Source organism: Mirounga angustirostris, unplaced genomic scaffold (assembly GCF_029215605.1).
Source record: "Mirounga angustirostris isolate CCGP_5_RB_7025 unplaced genomic scaffold, mMirAng1.0.hap1 SCAF_10, whole genome shotgun sequence".
Taxonomy (NCBI): domain Eukaryota; kingdom Metazoa; phylum Chordata; class Mammalia; order Carnivora; family Phocidae; genus Mirounga; species Mirounga angustirostris.
In genome coordinates this window covers 52829367-52849865 of record NW_026991718.1, presented here as the reverse complement: position 1 = coordinate 52849865, position 20499 = coordinate 52829367, and the positions used below count along the sequence as shown (strand labels likewise).

Below are 20499 nucleotides of genomic sequence, written 5' to 3'. Positions count from 1 at the left end.
TACTGTTGTGGGTTTGTGGGGATATGCCAGACAGTACACATTCTTTATTGTTATAAAGGTTTTAGTCCAAACTACAGTTTAATCCCCCAGTGACCTGGGCTGGACCTCATGGCAGCACCAGGCCCTTTGCACCTGGGCTAGAGGTGGATTTGCAGCCTGTACTCCGGGAGGGCTGAGCAGCCTCCCTGGCCCCTGCCTGCTGCCTGCTCCTTACCCCTGCCAATCTCACCACTCTGACACTGAGAAAAAGCAGATCTAGGAAGAAGCATCAACAAGGCAAGGAGGGGAGGGAAGCACTTTTCTTAATCCCTGAGTGGAGCTTTTCCAAGCCCCTCATTGCAGACTCCCCAGCAGCCCTATCTATCTCCCTGAGGGTGGAAGGCAGGGCTAGTCTAGCTGCACGTGTGTGCGTGTGTGTGTGTGTGCGCGCGCGCGTGTGTAAGCTTCACATCTTGATTCTGAACAGTCCTCAGAAAAAGAAGGGAAAGGGGGAGGTGGGGAGGTGGTGGTAAGGATGAAGTGATTTATTACACTTCTCTCCTAGTAGCTGAAGCTTTGGGGGTCAACAATGAAGAAGCATTCATAAAAGCCTGGAGGCATCCATTGTTCTCTGAAGGTCCATAGAAAACTGCCAATGGTTGGGAGAATGTCCCCACAAAAGTGAAGAGGGCATTTTTGAATGTTTCTCGGAGACCATCAGCCTAGCTGTTAAACTCAGTGTGAACAAGGGAAGAAACAAAGGGTAAGTGGAACAATGTTGGTGCCTCTCTCCCGCCGCTAGTGGGAGCTCTAGATTCGTGCCTCTCCATCAACCCAAGGACGGGCTAAAACACGGGGTGAGGATATTTTGGTGGGCCTGGCACCAGAGGCTGAGAGGCTGAGGTGAAAACTAGCCCCTGCAGTGTTATCTTCTGGGAGTCATTACTTCACTCGACTAGTTTGGTAAGGAGACCGGGGGCCTTCCCCCACTTACACATCGTGAGTTTAAAAACGATAGTTCAGGGGCACCCAGGTGGCTCAGTCAGTTAAGCGTCTGCCTTCGGCTCAGGTCATGATCCCAGGGTCCTGGGTTTGAGCCCGACATTGCAGGGAACAGGGAGCCTGCTTCCCTCTCCCTCTGTTGTCCCCCCTTTTGTGTTCTCTTAGTCAAATAAATAAATAAATTCTTTAAAAAATAAAAATAAAATAAAAACTACAGTTCTAGAGATGAAGGCCAGGGTCCAGTGTACAGAGACCCAAATGCCAGATAGCCTGCTTCCAGGTTGTAGGCTTTAGCCTGTGCAGGACCAGGACAAAAGGCATCCATCCCAAGAGGCCCAGACATGCACCCTGGCCCAACCTGTAAGATTTATAGTAAAAGCCTTGTTGAAATACAGTGATTTTTCTTGGAGAACCCCCTCTGAATATTCTTCCTGACAACCAGAGGTAAGGAGATGATGCTGAGGTACGTATGGGCGTCCTTGACCCCACAAGATACATCTCATTAAGACTGACATTGCTATTTTTAATTCCCCAGTTCTAGTCAAATCAATTTTCTTCCCTAAGTCATTGTTTAGGAAGGACAGTGCTGAGTACAGCTGTAGGTTTGCAGCTGCCAAAGGAAACACCTGCTGAGAACCAAACGAGGACAGATTCTTCTCTCAGGCCTGAGAATAAGGCCCAGCCAAGAACAGGCTGCTTTCACTTCACTGCACTTAGTTTGTAATAATGCATTTTTTGGTAAGATTCTTTGATTAATGTTGGTCTCGTCCACTAACCTCTAAGAATCGTGGGGCCCACACTGTGTCCCTCCGATTCATGCATCAGATCCGGTGATTGGCCAACTTCTTGGCACACAGCAACGGAGCGATCTACCCGGCCGTTCCCAAACTGTGTGCCGAGGCACCCTGCCGCAGGCGCTGTAGCAAACCCACAGGGCACCACGGTCTTTTACCTTTCTGAGGGAAACAGCGATCCTCGACATCCGTGAGGCCCAGAGCAGACGACCAGCTGGAGACAGATAGTGCACAGCTTCAACATTAGATCATCTGCATTCCTTTCAATGACATCAGATCTTTTGAAGTTTGGCTTTGGGTTGTTGCTGTGACAAAATGCACGAGTTGCAGAAAACCAGTGTGGGACAGGAAACAAGGGTGGCTGGTCTGGGAAAGCTTGCCGTGCCCAACAACAGCACAGCCTGCTAGTAACTGTGGGGATTTCAAAGTAAAATGAAAAACAGTATTGTTCTTGTTTCAATGTATGTACGTGTTTTTTCTGAACAGCGACTAAATTATTAAATAAATAAATAAATAGATAGATAGATAGATAGATAGATAAATAAATGAATGCTTCCTAGATTGTTTGGACTTAACTACTCAATAAATGGTGCCATTAGATAGTTCTTTTGGCCCAGGGATCAGAGAACCACTTACTGAGAAAGCAAGAGCACCGTGAACTGAGGTGGGGGAGCCTCTGGCTTTGTCAGCATTGGTTGACTGACTGATGGCCTCAGGATCGAAGTTCTGTACCTGGTCGCTCTACCTACAAAATAATTCAAGATGGACAAAAAGGCACTCTGGGAGAAAAAGAGTCACCAAATTTTGTCCTCACAGAGGAGAAGAGAGTTCTGCTACTGAGCTCTCCTCTTGAGCAACTCAGGTTTATTGAACACTTACCTATTAGCCAGGCCCTAAGCTTTCATTTCTTTATTTTTTAACTTGACCTCCCCGAATCCCCTCGGTAGTCTTTTGAGGGCTATTGTTGCTCATATTTGCACAGGAGATATGCAGGAGGAAAGGAGCACAAAGATGGCAAGTGGTAGACACAAGGCTCAAAAGCTGGTGTGCTTTGGGCGCCTGGGTGGCTCAGTTGGTTAAGTGACTGCTTTCAGCTCAGGTCATGATCCTGGAGTCCCTGGATCGAGTCCTGCCTCGAACTCCGTCTGCTTCTCCCTCTGACCAACCCTCCACTCCCCCCCGCCCCGCCCCGTGCTCATTCTCTCTCTCTCTCTCAAATAAATAAATAAAATCTTAAAAAAAAAAAAAAAAGATGGTGTGCTTTATATTAACACCCATTCTCTTAATCATCATTGTAACAATAATGATGCTGATAAATGTTGATAATTTATCAGGATTAGCTATCATTTAAACTCATTGTATTTTTATTACTATTGCTAAAATGTAAGCTTTAACAGTACTTTAGACGTTCTATGAACAATTTACATGGATTATTCCACTTAGTGAGAAAATCTTAAGAAGGAGGCATTATTAGTGACTCTTATTTCACTAAATAATAACACATAAGCAAGCAATCAGTGAAGGAGGTTGGGCGAGGCCACATGCCCAGCCCAGCGTCTCGCTGCTATTGCAGGTGCAACCAAGTTTTGAATTCAGGCTGAGTGTGCTCTTTACTAACACTGCTGGCCAAATAGGGGAGCTTCTGGAGAAAACTTGGTTACCAGACGGGGAAATTACTTAGAGGCAAGTAATAGCTACCGATGCCAAAAGCGGGAGGCAGGCAAGCAAGAGTCACTAAATCCCAGCATTTTGATGTCGTTCTCCATGTGGCAGTCCCGAATGAGCTGGAAGTTTCAAGAAACGTGAAGGCCAAGGAAGCCAAAGTTCTCTTTTTAAGAGTTAGTGGCTCTTGGGGCGCCTGGGTGGCTCAGTCGTTAAGCGTCTGCCTTCGTCTCAGGTCATGATGCCAGGTCCTGGGATCAAGCCCCGCATCGGGCTCCCTGCTCTGTGGGGAGTCTGCTTCTCCCTCTCCCACTCCCCCTGCTTGTGTTCCCTCTCTCGCTGTGTCTCTCTGTCAGATAAATAAATAAAATCTTAAAAAAAAAAAAAAAAGAGTCAGTGGCTCTTTTGGAGAGGAGCTGTAAAGCCATCTGGGAGCACATGGGCCTCTCAGCGCCGGGGTACTTCACCTACGGAGAGACTTTATTGCTTGAATTCATTGTAGGGTGGCCTGTATGGAAGTGACCCAGTGAGAGCCATGGCCTGGGCATCCTCGGGGCCCCTCCTCATCCTGCCTTCTACAACCACCTGTGCAGGACCTGAATGACAGCTATGCCAAGGAAAAAAAATGCATAGAAAAAGAAAAGATCCTGTCTTGTCTACTCCATGGTGACAAACAGTATTTCTCTTTGCTGGAGGAAATATTGAGGAAACAATATTTTCCGAGGTCTTTACCCCCGCCTGGGTAGGTAAGTGGAGGTGGGAACGTTAATTGATGGGTCCAGAGCACTGGGCTGGAGCGAGCCTCAGATACATCCCAACATGGGCTACAGGGCAGGTCCCTTGGGTCTGCCCCTGCTCTAAAACCAAGAAAGGAATGCCCAAGGGTGCTTCCAATCGTTTCAAAAGGAAGGGGTTTTTTTTTCTCTTTCTTTTTTCAAGATTATTTACTTATTTATTTGAGAGAGAGAGAGAGTGCGAGTGAGCACAAGCAGTGGGAAGGGACAGAGGGAGAAGGAGAAGCAGGCTTCCCGCGGAGCAGGGAGCCCGATGCGGGGCTCGATCCCAGGACCCTGGGACCATGACCTGAGCTGAAGGCAGACGCTTAACGACTGAGCCACCCTGGCGCCCACCAAAGGAAGGGTTTTTAAAGAAAATGTGCTTTGTCTCAAAGCCCTGAAGAACCAGTAGTCTCCAGGAAGTACTCAGTCCTTGTCACCAGCAGACACCATCCCACCGAAAAAGACTTTTGCATCATTTCCACATAATACGTGTGTGTGTGTGTGTGTAACTGGTCAGCATGAAATAAGAGTTTTCTACAACAACAAAAAAATACAGAGAATTCATTTTTGGAAAGATATGCAGTGATGCAGCTCTGGACTGAATTTTAGGTACTTTTTGGCTATCGTGTATGTGCCAGGCATGTTATCATTTATTCTAGGTAATATTTTTGGCTCGTGAAAGCCAAGCTCTGTGATGGAGACAAGAAAGCAAGGTCCTCGCCTTCACACAGGGTCCTTCTAGAGGGACAGAGAGACAGATACTAGAAAACTAACAAATAGAAAAGCTGCAGGTGATGATTAATGCTACATAAGAAGTAAATAGAGTCCTCAGTAAGAGAATAGATGGGTTTTCAGAGTGAGCCCTAAGAAGGGCATTCTGGCAAAGGAAACAGGAGAGACAATATTCCTGGTAGGTATGGGATGAAATTATTAAAAATACAGTCCTTGTGAGTAGACTTTTCCAGATTGACAGGACGCGTGCTGTAATGGCCGTGTGTAATGGTTGCTGATAGGACACATAAAAAAGAAGAACCCAGCACCAAATGTGGGGGAGCCTCTTGGGGAAGATGACACTTGAGTGGTAGTCTTATGGTGGGTACGGTAAGGGTGGTTCTTAAATTGGTCATTAGTAGAATCTTTTTTTTTTTATAAAGATTTTATTTATTTATTCATGACAGACACAGAGAGAGAGAGAGAGAGAGGCAGAGGGAGAAGCAGGCTCCCCGCAGAGCAGGGAGCCCGATGCGGGACTCGATCCCGGGACTCCAGGATCATGACCTGAGCCGAAGGCAGACGCTTAACCGACTGAGCCACCCAGGCGCCCTCATTAGTAGAATCTTGAGGAAAGAGTAGCTAAGTGTCTGGGCCACTTAGGAACAGATACGAGAAACACGGACCGAGAAGCTCTACTAGAGAGTATTTATTCAGAGACGAACATACACAAACATACAGAAGCTTTGCTGTGAGATCACCTACCCTTATCTCTGCAATGCTGATGGAGTATACACATCTGTCAGAACTCTTCTCTCAGAACTCCGTGAGTCAGCCGGAAGTCAGGTCACAAATAGGGCGCAGTTAACCCAAGAGGTGGGTGCCTTTGCCTGCTTAGCCTCCCCCCACCACCATCATTTCTCTGGTGCTGTGAAAGTATAAATTCTTTGGAGCCCATGGAGAGGTTCTGCAAAGAGCAGAATGCCAAAAGTAAACCAATCTCTGTCTTTCTGGGGGAGGAAGAGGAAGACTATACAGGAAGATCTCCAGGATTCCCTTCCAATCTTTTCCAAATGCTTTCTGTGGAAAAGTCCTGGCAAGGTGGTCTCCCTTTTAAATCTAGAATTTTCTTCTCACTGGCCATTCTCAAAGCTAGAAATCTCAGGAGTTCCATTTTGGCCTGTTTCTGTGGGATTTTCGTTGCCAACAGAGATAATTTCAGATCAGCCCCATTTAAAAGTGTGTGTTCCCATCCCCCAAAATTCTGGTGTGCCCGCTTTATGGGGCTTTGGGAAATTTCTTTGCCTTTACTTAGAATGAACATCAGGAAAGCAGTCTGGGAGCTCTTCACTGAAACCATCCAGGTTTATAAACATGGTGTTTTCCCCTCTGAAAACCAACTGCGCATGTGCTCACATAAAAGTATGATAAATCAGTTTTATATTCAGCCTTATGGGAGGAGAATGGAAAAATGTAACAGAGAAAGGTGAACAAAACATCAAAGGTGGCCTGAACTTTTCAGCAGTAGGGAGCTGGGCTTCCTGCCTTCACTTAGTAACACTATTAGCTGACATTTATTGCTTCGTTATTCACTGGCACACACTGTTCCAAGTACGTCGTATGCGTTCACACAGTTCCTTCTCACAGTAAGTCTATCAGGTAGGTGCTTTTATTTTTTGCGCTCGGCAGATGAGGGAACAGAAGCATAGAGGGGTTAAGTAAGAAGCAGGCAGGCTGGCTCTAGCACTCAGGCTTTTAGCCTCTAGGACACACCTGCCCCTTCAGGAGCAGAAAGGAGTTAGGGCTGGCTGAGGGTCGTTTTCATGGCTGTCTATATGGTCTCCAGAGTTTGGTAGTCTAGGGAACTCTTCCCTTGGCTCTCTCTTCCCACACCTCAGGTCAGCTGCTCAAGTGGATACACAGAACACTAACCACTGTTAAAGATTTTATGAATTCTTCGTTCGTAAAAATGTGGCAGGAGAATGTGGATTTTTTCCCCTACACTTATTTCCCCTTCCTGCCTCCACTCTCGCTCTTCTAATCGTGCTACCTTCTCTGTCATTAGACCAAAATTGTCATAAACATTTGTTCAAGTTAGATACATTTAAAATAGATGTGTGCACACACATACACACAAAGCAAAGGAGAAATTCAAAATATGCTCACTTATTTTAGGTCATTTTCTCACTTTTTAATAGAGTTGGTGTCAGAATTAAAAGGAAACTTAAAGTTCATTCAGTCCAATAGATCTCAAGTGGAGGCAATATCGCCCCCTAGAGGGTTTACTCCAGGGTTCTGGGTGTGTTGAAGGATTGAAGATGGGCTACAACCTGTGTTTAGTGAGGGAGATAGAGATGTTAACTATCCCATAACACGAGGGACAGTCCCTCACAACAACACGTTTTTCTACCTTTGATTTAAGATTTTATTTATTTATTTGAGAGAGAGATGGAGGGAGACAGAGAGAGAGAGAGAGAGAGCATGAGAGGGGGGAGGCTCAGAGGGAGAAGCAGACTCCCCACCGAACAGGGAGCCGGATGCGGGACTCGATCCCGGGACTCCAGAATCATGACCTGAGCCGAAGGCAGTTGCTTAACCGACTGAGCTACCCAGGCGTCCCCCGAACTTCCATTTTAAAACTGAGAAACTGCCATAGAAAGGTGAGGAAACTTTCTTAAGGTCGCTTAGCTAGCCTGTAGCACTATATATAGTAGATCTATATAATTCTAGAAAAGGGCTCTTTCTGATACACCAGGGGGTCCATAGAGGTCAAAACCATTTTCACAACAATCCAAGATACTTGCTTTTATCGTTTTCATTCTCTCAGGGAGAATGAGAACTATACGATAAAGTTTTCCCAGAGCTACATGATGTGTGATGATGTATATGTATAATGAAGTGTGTCAACGTTTAGAAGATGTGTGAACAAATATTTTCCAAATGACAAAAGCATGATATTATAGAATCATTCTTAGGTAAAATATCCATTAAAAGTGCAAGAAGACCTCTAGTCGTGGAATGAGTAAGTCACAGAAATAAAACGTACAGCACAGGGAATATGGTCAATGATACTGTAATAGCGTTGTATGGTAACAGATGGGAGCTACACTGTGGGGAGCACAGCATAATAGAGAGATGTTGAATCACTGTGTTGTACACCTGAAACTGATGTAACATTGTGTATCAATTATACTCAAAAAATGTTCTTAAAAGTAGAAGAAACCAACCCTGCCAACACCTTGATTCTGGACTTCTGGCATCCAGAATGGTGAGACCAAAAAAAAAGTGCAAAAAGGCCAAAGGATTTTAATGTAACTAAGTACAGGGTTCGTTAATACGATTTAAAATTTCACTTTGGGGCGCCTGGGTGGCTCAGTTGGTTGAGCGACTGCCTTCGGCTCAGGTCATGATCCTGGAGTCCCTGGATCGAGTCCCGCATCGGGCTGCCTGCTCGGCAGGGAGCCTGCTTCTGCCTCTGACCCTCCCCCCTCTCATGTACTCTCTCTCATTCTCTCCGTCTCACATAAATAAATAAAATCTTTAAAATTTCACTTTGCCACTAACATTTAAGAAAGTATCACTCACTAAGTTTTAGTGTAGTATCAAAGAATATCCACAATTATCTGAACGAGCTATTAAAATATGTCTCCCTTTTTTAACTGCAAATTTGTAGGGGGTCAAATTTTCTTCATCTCTTCAACCAAGACAACATATTGCAATGGATTGAATGAAGAAGCAGAGAGGACAATCCAGTTGTCTTTCATTAAGCCAGACATTGAAAAGATTTGTAAAATTGTAAAGCAATGCCAATCTTCTCATCACTTTTGTTTTGGAAAATATATTTATTATTCTCAAAATATGTTTATATTAACGTGCAATGAGTTTATTAATTTTAAAATGGATTAGTAAATATATATTTAAATATTTTCAGTTAAAAATACAATAACTGTAAGTAGTAAATATAAATAGATATAACCCACATAAAGTTCTTTGGGATCTTTAGTAATTTTTAAGGATGCAAAGGGGTCTTGAGGACAAAACATTTGAGAACTGCTCCCCAACATCATACCCCTTTAACCAAATCTGATTCTCCTGGGTAAGACCAGACACTTTTTAAAAAATTATTCCTCGGATGATTCTGATGTAGCCTGAGAACTATTGGAATAGAATGCCTCTTTGTTGGAGAAAGTCCCATTCTAATGTTGAGCTGTAGGAACAATGCCAGGAACAAGGGCAGGCCTTAACAGGCCTACCGGGGACTCTAAAGATGCTGTTGACTTTGTACTACCAAGGAGCAGAGGTAATCTCTCCAGATCTGGGTAGGAGGGGGCAAGGAAACTCCCAACCCAATTCCTGATTCTTCTTGACTAAGAGAAGCAGCTGAGAGTCAAACAGAGAGAATGAGCCTTAAGAGGAAGAGTTCCAGTTCTGGACACCATTGCTAGAGCTCTGGGCTCAGTAGGAAAAATCATAGACCCAGTCAGGGGGATTGTGATTCTCCCCATGTTCCAACTAACCTCGAGACCAGAGAGGTAGGTTGTGGGCCAAATCTGGCTCACGGAGATGCATTATTTGTACTTCGCAGAATGGAGAAGCTTTCTGGAATCAGACGGAAGCATTCAAAAAATTTGAAATTCCAGATTTCTAGCTCATCTTAAAAATTGGAAGATCTGGCACACATGGGCCTAAACTCTACATGGCAACCATTGTCTGGACCTGCACCAGTGTTGCTGCCAACAGGTGGAATCTAAGCCCTCCGCAGTCTCCAGGCCACCTCACTTGCCTGGCCCCGGGGGTTGCCATCCCTGTTCTAGACAGCTCAAAGAGAAGGGTGGGATCATTCGGTGGTCTAAGGAGAAGACAAGGACGAGGTCTGTCCCAGCGCCTGTACTCTTCTTGTCCAGAATGACAAGATGGCCACGCAAACTCAGGGTGGGCCTAGCAGAGTCTGAAATCTGGCACTGGGACTTCGGGTTGATCTAATTTGCCTGGGTGCAAGGATTAGAGGCCAACAGTTGGATGTTTCCATTACCGATTTTAGTTATTGTGCTAGGAATAGCACTAGTCATAGCTCTAAAGGGCTCCAATGAGCTGTATGTGATCGATTCACTGCATCTTCTTTGTGAATATAAGAGCTCAGAGAAACCAGTATGCTCCACTTGGTGTGTTTTTGACATCACTTGTGTCATCATGAAAAGAGCAGTTATACTGAATCCCTTGATCTGCTCCACAGAGAAATCTCTTGCTCTGTTGCTTCATTTTCATATTTGGTCTTCATTCATCAATCCGGTTAAGAAAAGCCACCTCCTCAAGTGTCAGCTGTGGATCCAAAAACATCTACCAAAGATAAGCTGTTGTCATGGCAAAAAACAACAAACCTGAAGGTGATGGATCACGGGACTTGGTTACTGTACTTGCCTGGGAGTCCGCACTGCCTCCAACCTTTACTTAACTCTACATGCGGCTTTTCAACACCGCGTTCCTGGGTTGTTTCAAAAGCACTTTGCTTCTCACTTTGCAACTCCTCGAGCCAATGGCATTCAACCACATTACGTAGATCTGCACTTGCTATATTGCTTGGCAGTCTTAAAATCCGGCTTTTGTTCAAAAATGTTCATAGAAGTTTGGAAAATATAGAAGATAGTCTGTTAGGATCTGGAGTTTTTTGTTTGTTTTCTGCTCATTAAAAACAACAACAACAACAACAACAACCCCAAGTATTGAAGCAAATCTTAGGATAAAAGTTCACTAAAAACATCTTGGTTGCATGTCAGGTTGAATCCCAACATAAGAAGTTGCAGTAACTAGGTCTTAATGATTAATTCTTCCACTGACTAATTTGTTGACTTTAGTTAGGTTACTTAATTTTTCTGCTATTCCTTTGTCCAAACAGCAAGAATTCCAAATTAGAATTTATTTAAAATCTAATAAACAAACAGAACTGAAAGAGGCTTATGGCTCTAGCTTAAACATGGTGTTTAGCCATGTTGACTCACCAAATTTTTAAAACCTATCACAATTTGACTTAATTTAAGAAAAAAACTTTCTCATTAAGGAAATATTTTCCATGCCTACGTGTATTCAAAATGTGATTTTGTGACTATGAATTCACTTGGACTGTTTCTGCATTTTGGAATTAAGGGGAGGGGAAGAATGCCCACCCTACCCTTGAAGTGAAGTAAGAGTTGCTTCAAACTGTGCCCCCACGGAAAACTTGACATGCATTTCCCATGTTTGTGGGGAGGAAGATCAAGCACTCAAGTCTGAGCCCCATGAAGGAAATCCAAGTTCAGAAGCCAAGCTGCTGACCTGCTCTGGTGGAAGAGTGAAGAACAGAAGTTAATGTTGAGCAGGGACAGGCTGGCTCTCTCAGGGTAAGTGGGGCAAGGAATGCAGGCATATGGACCCATGAAGGACAGTGCACAGAAGAGAGGGAATCAGCTTAGAGATTTCTTAGATTTCTTAGATGTTATTGATGGGAGTATTCAAAGATGCCTGAAAATCATCAACATATGTCCCTTCAGAAGATGGGTCTAGTTCCCATCCCATTGATCATTTGGCCTTCATGGCTCAGTCCTACAGAATAGAATGTGGAGAAAGTGATGCTGCATGTCTTTGGAGGCTGGTTAATAAAAGACAAAACAACTTCTGCCTCACTAGCACTCTTAGGACAGGTATTCTGGAAACCTTCTGCCACCACATAAGAGGCCCAGTTACCCTGAGGTAGCCATGTAAAGAGACCGAGAGAGAGAGACTCAAGGAGCCCCTGGCTAGCTTCCACACCGGTGAGGTATTATACTCCGAGCACTGTTCGGGTATGGTTGGTCCCACAGGGACAGAGAATGGGAACATCTAGTACGACAACCTGAAGACGTGATGGAACATTAGCACAGAAGAAACTGGGGTTGGCTTCCGGTTCCCTGGGCATTGAGGGAGGAGTAAGCAACCAGCTCTCTGGTCATGGGAACTATGGATTGAGAGGCAATTGCAAAATTGGAGGTTTTTGAAGAACTTATAAGATAAAGTGAGGCTTTCAACATTTTCCAGGCCCAGTGTGAAATTGCTTTATGATGGTCTGAGTCAGGAAAAAACATCCCTATTCCCTCAACCTCTTCTTCTTCCTTTGGCTGTTTCATTAAGCTAGGCCACACATTCCCCTGCTGAAAAAAACATTTTCATAACTTTGAGATGGAGAAACCATTTCTAAGCATGATGCACAAAACCAAGAAGTCACAAAGGAAAAGACTAAATAAAAATGTAAAAAGTTTGAGCAGCAAAACACAGTATTTTTGAAATGTTAAAAGAGAAGCAACAAACAGGAAAACTATTGACAGTCTATAATAAAGGATTAATTGCACACAACATATATGGCTTAATATGTGCCAATAAATCAGTTAGGAGAATATGAACAATGGATAAAAGAAGTCTCTTGATAGAATAAAGAGAATTAGTCAAGAAATATAAACAAATATATTCAAACTCACCAATCATTACAGAAATAAATTTAAATGTATTCATATTTATTGTACTTAGCATCTGTATTGGTTTCCTGGAGCTACTGTAACAGTACCACAAACAGGGCGGCTTGAGAAACAGAAATTGATCGTCTCATGGCTGTGGAAGCTAGAAGTCTGTGATCAAGGTGTTAGCAAGGTAGGTTCCTTCTGCGGGCTGTGATACAAGATCTTGTCCACACCTCTCTCCTAGTTGCTGGTGGTCCTCTGACAATCACTGGAGGTCCTTGGCTTGAAGATGCACTATGCTGACCTCTGCGTTTATCTTCACACTGTGTTCACCCCATGTTCATGGCTCTCTCTACGTCCAAATCTGCCTTTTTTATAAGGACGCCAATCGTGTTGGGTTAGGGCCTGCCCTAATGACCTCATTTCAACTGACTACCTCTTTGAAGACCCTATTTCTAAATAAGGTCACACTCTGAGGTACTGGGGGTTAAGGCTTCGACCTATGAACTTGGGGGACACAATTCAACAAGAGCAGCATCCATCAAGAAAAGCAGTAGTGTTGAATATTGGAAACTGTAGAGAAACAGTACTCTTGTATACAGCTGATAGAGTAGAATTTGTATAACATTTTGGAGATGAACTTGCTAGTATCTCTCAGAATGGTATATTCTGAATGTGCATGTCCTTTTCTCTAGCAATTTCACTTTTATGAATTTAACAAAATCTAAAACAGGCAAAGTCAATATGAGAAAAAGAACCTTTAAAGGTAAGATTTTTGGGGCACCTGGGTGGCTCAGCCGCTTAAGCTTTGGACTCTTGATTTGGCTCAGGTCATGATCTCAGGGTCGTGAGGTTGGGCTCCGTGCTCAGTAGGGAGTTTGCTTGAGATTCTCTCCCTCTCCTTCTGCCCCTCTTCCCAGCCTCTCTCTCTCAAATAAATAAATAAAATCTTTAAAGATTTGTCAGAGAGAGAGTGCACACAAGTAGGGGGGGGCGGCAGGCAGAGGGAGAGAAGCAGGTTCCTGGCTGAGCAGGGAGCCCGATGTGGGATGCGATCCCAGGACCCTGGGATGATGACCTGAGCTGAAGGCAGCCACTTAACTGACCGAGCCACCCAGGCGTCCCAATCTTTAAAATTTTTAAAGGAAAGATTTTCAGGGGAATGGGGAGGATGACGTGTGAGGTAACGTTACTGTTTTCAATATAGCAGGTATCATGGACAAGTAGATTTCAATCTCCAATCTCAAAGCTGTTCTTCAACAATGAACCTTGCTAGGCTTGATTTGTGATTCTCTGAATAGCCCACGTGGGAACGGAAGGATAGCTACTTTATTTTCCTCTGGCTCTTTCCATTCCTGAAACCTGCAGAGCACTAGCTGACTAAGGTTGCCACATTTAGCAAATAAATGCACAGGACACCCAACTAAATTTGAATTTCAGATAAACAAAGAACATGTTTTGAGTATAAATATGTCCCATGCAATATATGGCACATATTTATACCAAACAAGTTATTCATTGCTTATCTTAGATTCAAATTTAACTGGACATCTATATTTTTCTCCGGCCATCTGACACCTGGCTCAAAACCCCACAGCAGGTGCGCCTGGCCTGGGGAAGCTAGGATGCTGTGACATGATTCCACTATATATCCCTTATTCAGGCCTGGTCTCAGTTACGCTTTTGCAAAATCTTCATAAAAAACAAAGAACAAACCATGTGACAGTTGCTGCAAACGCTGTACCAGGAGCTGGTCTCATGTAAATATGATGTTAATTAAAACAGATGGGTCTACAGCATAAACAAAACGACCGCAGGAGGCTGGTTTTTGTTCTGTCTGGGTTTCTTAATATAGTAACTCAGTTCCCATCTTGTTAGCACTCTTTCCTTATCAAGCATTGAACTGGGGTATAAGGAAGTTTAAATTACCAGTGATTGGAGATCCGTTTTCTAAACACTTGAAACAGATGGTTTATTGCCTGAAAAGCTTGCTTCTTTTTGGGGAGTGGAGTGTTGAGCTTGGCTATTTCAGGAAAATGTTTTGTTGTAGCGCATCTACTGACGTCAGGTTTGCCACACTGATGAAGTGTGTCCCCTACAGCCACCCCCTCGCCCCCGGCTCTGTTCCTTCCATTGAGTTTGCCTACTGGGCAAAGGTCTCATTTTTAGTGTCGCCTGCTTGCTTCTTCAACATTGCATTGGGCAAAAGCCTACTTACTCCTCCTGTAGAAATCTCTCGCAGCTTCCAAAAAAGAGCAATAACCATGCAGAAGATTTTGGAAATAAATGTCATTTGAGAGTCTACAATTGATAAAGTTGGATGCTCTCCTAACTGAGCTGCAGGGAGCCTAACAAAAAGATAATTTCCTTTTTGGCCATTTTTTAGCGATCTCGGACGAGTCCAGGGTGACATGTTCCATTTAGGTGTCACATCTTTTTTGTCTCTTTTAATCTAGAACAGTTTCTCAATCTATCTTTGCCTTTCATGGATGGGTTTGAAGAGTACAGACTAGTTATTTTGTAGCATGTCTTTCCCATGGGTTCGTGTGATGTTTCTGCACTCAGGGTCAGGTTAGGTTATGCATGTTAGGCAGGAATACTCATAAGGTGTTAGCACCAGATTTTCTAGCACATTCCCATGCGGTGCAAGAAAGTTGGCCCTGTGTCCTGTGAGTGAAACTTTTCTGCCAAATCCTGATTTGACCATGGTGCTTCCTGCCTCCCACCAAAGAATCTCAAATTGAACTGAATGGCTTAAATTTTTTGTAAGATTCTCAGAATCACATTTAAGAGTAAGAATGGATTGAGGTGTCCATGTGTTTTGGGGTTTCCTTCTCGGAACGAGATGAGCACTATGGCTCTGTGCTAACGGTCTGAGGAAGGTTAAGAGAGGGCAGGAACTGGTTCTTGTAAACTGACAGTTCGGGAGAGTGAGTTGGAGATAATCGCATAATCCATTTATAACCACCCAAGTTAACAAGCTCTCACCTTCTCCAAAATAGGCCCCTTATTTACAAATAGTCACTTCTGGCCCAAAAGTGGGCTCCCATCCATGTGACTAAAGTCACATGCAGCACTGCCTCATGGCCTTATTTTCCTGCAACACCACCAAGACCAATTCCCATTAGGAACACCATCAGAAACCGTATTCAATGCATAATCCAAGCTTTGAAAATGTTTTCTCTCACTCTGTAAACACACTGTCCCCCAAGATAACTTGCAGCTGTGTCTCCCCAATTTGATCCCAGGCTGTCTCAGTAGATAAGAAACTCCTAGAATAATGGTGGCTGGCCCTATGCCGCCATGCTCAGGTCAGACCACATGTGGAGAATGGGTCCAGGCACCACCCTGTGAGAGACAACCACAGATGGAATTGTTTAGGGAACAGAATGAATAGGTTGCTAAAGAATTCAAAATCAAGTCAGAAGAACGGCTTTCCAGGCCTTTTTAGTCCAGCCCTGGCCCGTGCCCCATCTTGGGTTCTCAGCTCCCTTCCCTTCACGACTCAAACTCTTGTCCTGGCCTTATCAGTTCTCCTGATCCAGAGGGACAAAGACTGTGCTCTCTGCTGACGCTTTTGTCAGATAAAGCCTACCAGCCGGGACACCAGAAGATTCTCCCCAAAAGAGGTACACGATGATTGTCCGATAGAAGGAATTTTAGTTCACCTGGCTCTGTCTCTATGGCCTCCCAATCCCACATTCTACCATAGAAATGAACTTCCTTCCAGAACCAGGCAGCAGGGTCTGTCAGCCCACCAGGCCCACTATCCACTCAGGGAACAGGCCCTGGGCCAGGTGCAGACCTTCTGTTTCCATCTGGCTGAGGGAGCTCGCTGTGTCTGGCTCTGTGCTCAGAGGCACATCATTGCAGGAAATGGGAACAGTGGATCCAGAAGGACAGGAGAGCGATTTGCATGCCTAGAGGCTGTCATAAAGATGGATTTGATGTGTATGTGCCCCGCCCCAGACTTGTGAACTGGGAAGTTATGAGGGACAGAGGAGACACTTCAATTCCATAGAAGGAAGAGCTCCCCGTAACTTTCTGCTTACCTTTGTTTCTCCTACAGTGACTTGTGCACATAGTGACCTACACGATTGGATAAATAGAGTACAATCGAGGCAGAGCCCTCTAAAACTGTAATAGGTGCCTTTAAGGAGGTATGGCACTCCCTTCTCTTTACTAATATTTGCAGAAAAGATTGAAAGTACTTTGGTGGGCTGCTGGGGGCAGTTAATAGTAACATGTTTACAAGTCTGTTCTAGCCTGAGATTCTATGATGTTCAATAATCAAATTTCAGTGAAACTTGGCTTGAATGTGCTTCCCTAAGTAATATCTCTTTCATCTGCGTCATTCTAAATTCCAAGAAGAAATATTTCTCGGTTGTGGACCAAGAAGAGCTCAGTTCATTTTCTAGCTATGTCTCTGGCATTCATGGGATTTACAGAAAGTTGTGTGAGATGGGAGAACCACATAACAGAAGCTCGCTCTCTGGTTTAGAAGCTAAAGCCAGGACACTGTTTCTTCAGGCCACTGCTGTTCTACTAATACAGGAAGAAGTTTTAGTCCACCTGGATTTACTGTGAGATGAAAACGTAAAAAAAAGGGGGGGGGAGAGTAGGATTAGGGGGGAGTGCAAAAAACATTTCATCTTAAGGAAAAATAAGTTGCAAATAATTATGGTCAAAATAGCGTTTCCATTTTATTTAACACGATGACTCTGAATGTACACATTTGGTTTATGAACACAGTGTAAAATATCTTCATCTTCGTTTAGTCTAGTCATTACTACAGAAATTTGGACATAAATGATGAACACGTTTTACACAAGAAAAGAAATGTGCGTGCTTTTTAGCTGGTTGTGCGTGACTGTGGTTTTGGCGGGTTTCCCGTTTGTCAGATGGGCAGGAGCGCGCACACCTCCCCCATGCGATCAAGCCGGACACACACAAAACAAGTGCTTGTGTGTGAGACAAGCATGCCCAGCACAACAAACTGTCACCTCCCCCATGCGATCAAGCCGGACACACACAAAACAAGTGCTTGTGTGTGAGACAAGCATGCCCAGCACAACAAACTGTCATTCCTAGATGAGGCTGTTGACGTAGGATACATTTCCACATCCAGAAACACCCTTTTTTATGCCGCTGGTGTACATTACGTACTTTTCTTCCACCGACTGTGTGAAGTCAAATGTCCTTGTTGGAAGTGAGAAAATGCACAGAATTACAGCCATATTCCTTTTTCACCAGAACTGCAAAGGGTGAGGTATGGCCCACAGTGACTCTGTGAAAAGGTCCACCACCCTTAGAAAAGGCAACATCCCTTCTGTGCTACGGACAACTTGTAAATGGCTTTGCCACAAAGCTTCTGGGCTTTATAGGCTGTTGATGGGTCCAGTACGAAGTAATATGTAAAATTCCTTTTTGTGGAAATCTGTTTTACCTGAAGAATATAGATTCCAAACAAAACCAAAACACGTACTAACAGTTCTGGGAAAAGTATTTACCATTAATTTCTTGGGCCAAAAATTACACACAGGGAAAGAAATTACACATTTTGAGGCTGACTCCCTTGGGAATCCCTAAATCAACTTTTTTTTTTATATTTATAGAGTAATTGGTCTAATTACAAATGGATTTGTCCAAGTGGGTCTCTGAATTGGTGGTCAGTGAAGGCAACGGATACAATCAGGAGGAAGCACCTGGTTTGGGGAGTGAAAAGCCCAATTAAACTCTGCCTCCACTCACTGACCCGCAATCCCAGCCCCTCACAGCCTGACAATATTCGCCTCTCACGGAAAAATGACAACGTATTGGTTAAATGTTTTCTGGAACGCCTACACTTCAGTTAAAACTACAGTATCCAGTTAAAACTATACTATTTACAAATGAGTAAATACGCCTCGGGGCTCACAGCATGCCTGCAAGACACAAATATACAAAGTGATGGCAAGCTTATTGCAAGTCCTCTTAAAGTAACAGGAAATTTTGGTGCAAAAAGGCAGATGAAAATACAGGCCATAAATTGTAAAGGAGCCATACTCTGAGGAAGGCATTATTTGAAAAGCACTGTTCTATCCAAGAGGGAGTCACAGACATTAAAAATAAAATATTTGATATTCTACACTATATTACAAAAATAAATATATCCATCAATAAATAGTTAAGAAGCCTAGAAACTTTTACATGAATATTTTGGTTGTTGGCTGTCAAAGTCCCTCTGCTACACTCCTTCTCGAGAGTCATTTAGGTGTATCAACTTCAGTGATGATAATTCTTCCATAAAAGAGTAAAAAAGACTGGTATGGCATGCAGCCAAGGTCTACGACCAGAGAGGACATTTAGTGACTCCTACTTCCTAAGGATCTGACAACTTCATGGCTTCGTGTTAATGCAGTGATGGAGGAGAGGTGCAGACATGCTGCAAGGCGCCTGATTGTGGGGGGGGATCTCCTATTTATAGTTTATGGCTTTGCATTTCTTGATGAAAAAAATGCAACTAGCAACATTTGGAGAACCAATATGTGGCTTTCGGTACTCTTTTTCCCTAGCGAGGAAATCAATCATAGAAATGCATGTTTATGTCTGGCCTGTAGTATAAGGACAAACATCTGGGATACACAGCCTAACCACTGACAGCCTAGATGTTCACACGTCTTTAACAGAAGAGTGATTATAAACGCTTGCCACAAGGTTTTCCCCAAAACCTGGCCGTGTCGGCAGAGAGCACGCAGAAAGCAGGGTCTGGCACATCCTAGTGTCCTAACATCAGCCTGCTAATAACAGTGGGTGCCAGGGCCTGCCCACGTGTCTCCTGAGAGCAGCCTGCTCCGTTTTCAGGAATCTTGCAAGCCGCTTGATATCACATGGGTAGCCTGAAAGAGGCTCTGGTGAGAGTATTTACATCATTGAAATCTACACATCAAGAGGACTGGCCCTAAAGCATTTACCAGCACATCAGTGTCATATATATTTTACACAGAAAGAAGATTTTGCTTGATTTTTATCTAACCAGAACTATCCTGCTCAGCTGAGGTTTTACTTTATGTCTATTATAGACAGTGTCCTTTAGAAAGGAGAAGCAGTACGTAGAGTAACTGAGTACACAGTGTGTACCATGGATATAAAGGATGCATCACACCTCACTGAGGGCTCTAAGTGTGGCTCTCCAAAGGCTGTTACACACACACACACACACACACACACTCATGCACTCATGCACACCATTTTATATGGAGGCTCTTTCGTAAATGAATGATTCTGAGTTGTGTGGCCATCTCAAATTGTCAATCACTGTATATTCACTGATGGTCAAAACTGCACTTTTGTGGGGCAGTGAATTCCCAGGATCTGCCCTCTGGACATCAGTGGACAGTGGATGTACAGAGCAGATGTCCAAATTGGGCAAAATGTCCTTCAAAATAGCTTCCCTTACCTCTATTTTCTAGTGCAATATGAGTTTATAACCCCAAGAGGTTTGCGAAAAGGAAGCTGATGGTTTCCCAGGGTAAAAAAAAAATGCAGGACTTCATAAGGAAGCGTTCAATGGGGTGAATGGGGGACAATGTACTGGAAACTGCATTCCTAGAAGTGTGAACCATCAGTGTCAGATGCCTGGAGGAGTCAAAAACAGTTTGAGAACTGCACTGCTCTGGTTCTTCCTGCACAAAGCCCATGATCTTGCATCGATGGTGGTGCTGGGGGCTGCTAAGATCAGAGCTAAGATCAGAGCCAGAGTCTCCATGTCCTTCCAACTAACCAACTGCCGGCAAACCCATTAGACCATCCTCATCAAGAATGCTTCCCAGTCCCTTAGTCCTGGTCAGTTCCAAACTGGAAAGACTGCTGCAGAATGGGAGGACTGGGAAGCCTCCCATGGGGCAAACTTGATTTCAAAATTGGGGCTTAGCTTTGGAGTCATTTGCGTGTGTGTCTATTTATTAATTCATTTATTTAGAAGTATCCTTTTAGACCCTGGTTTGGTTTTTTTTTTTTTTTTCTCTTATACTTAGGTGTTCTTCATGAACAAAACATTTCATAAAGAATCTTACCAGAATAAAATCAAATTAAATATTGGGAGGAAATCTAGACATTAGAGCACTAACT

The 20499-nt window shown here is 43.8% G+C and overlaps 1 long non-coding RNA gene across 2 annotated transcripts in view; it reads left to right on the top strand.

Annotated features, from left to right (window-relative positions):
• The first annotated feature begins 5406 nt into the window (after positions 1–5406).
• Positions 5407–20499, top strand: part of LOC135361755 (uncharacterized) — a 42456-nt gene continuing 27363 nt past the window's right edge. The window contains exons 1-2 of one of the 2 annotated variants that reach the window (XR_010405652.1): positions 5407–6586; positions 12461–12580. This is a non-coding gene — a long non-coding RNA (uncharacterized LOC135361755). Of the gene's footprint in view, positions 6587–8767; positions 12581–20499 lie in introns of those variants that run through there. The other variant, XR_010405651.1, reaches the window with a different exon arrangement.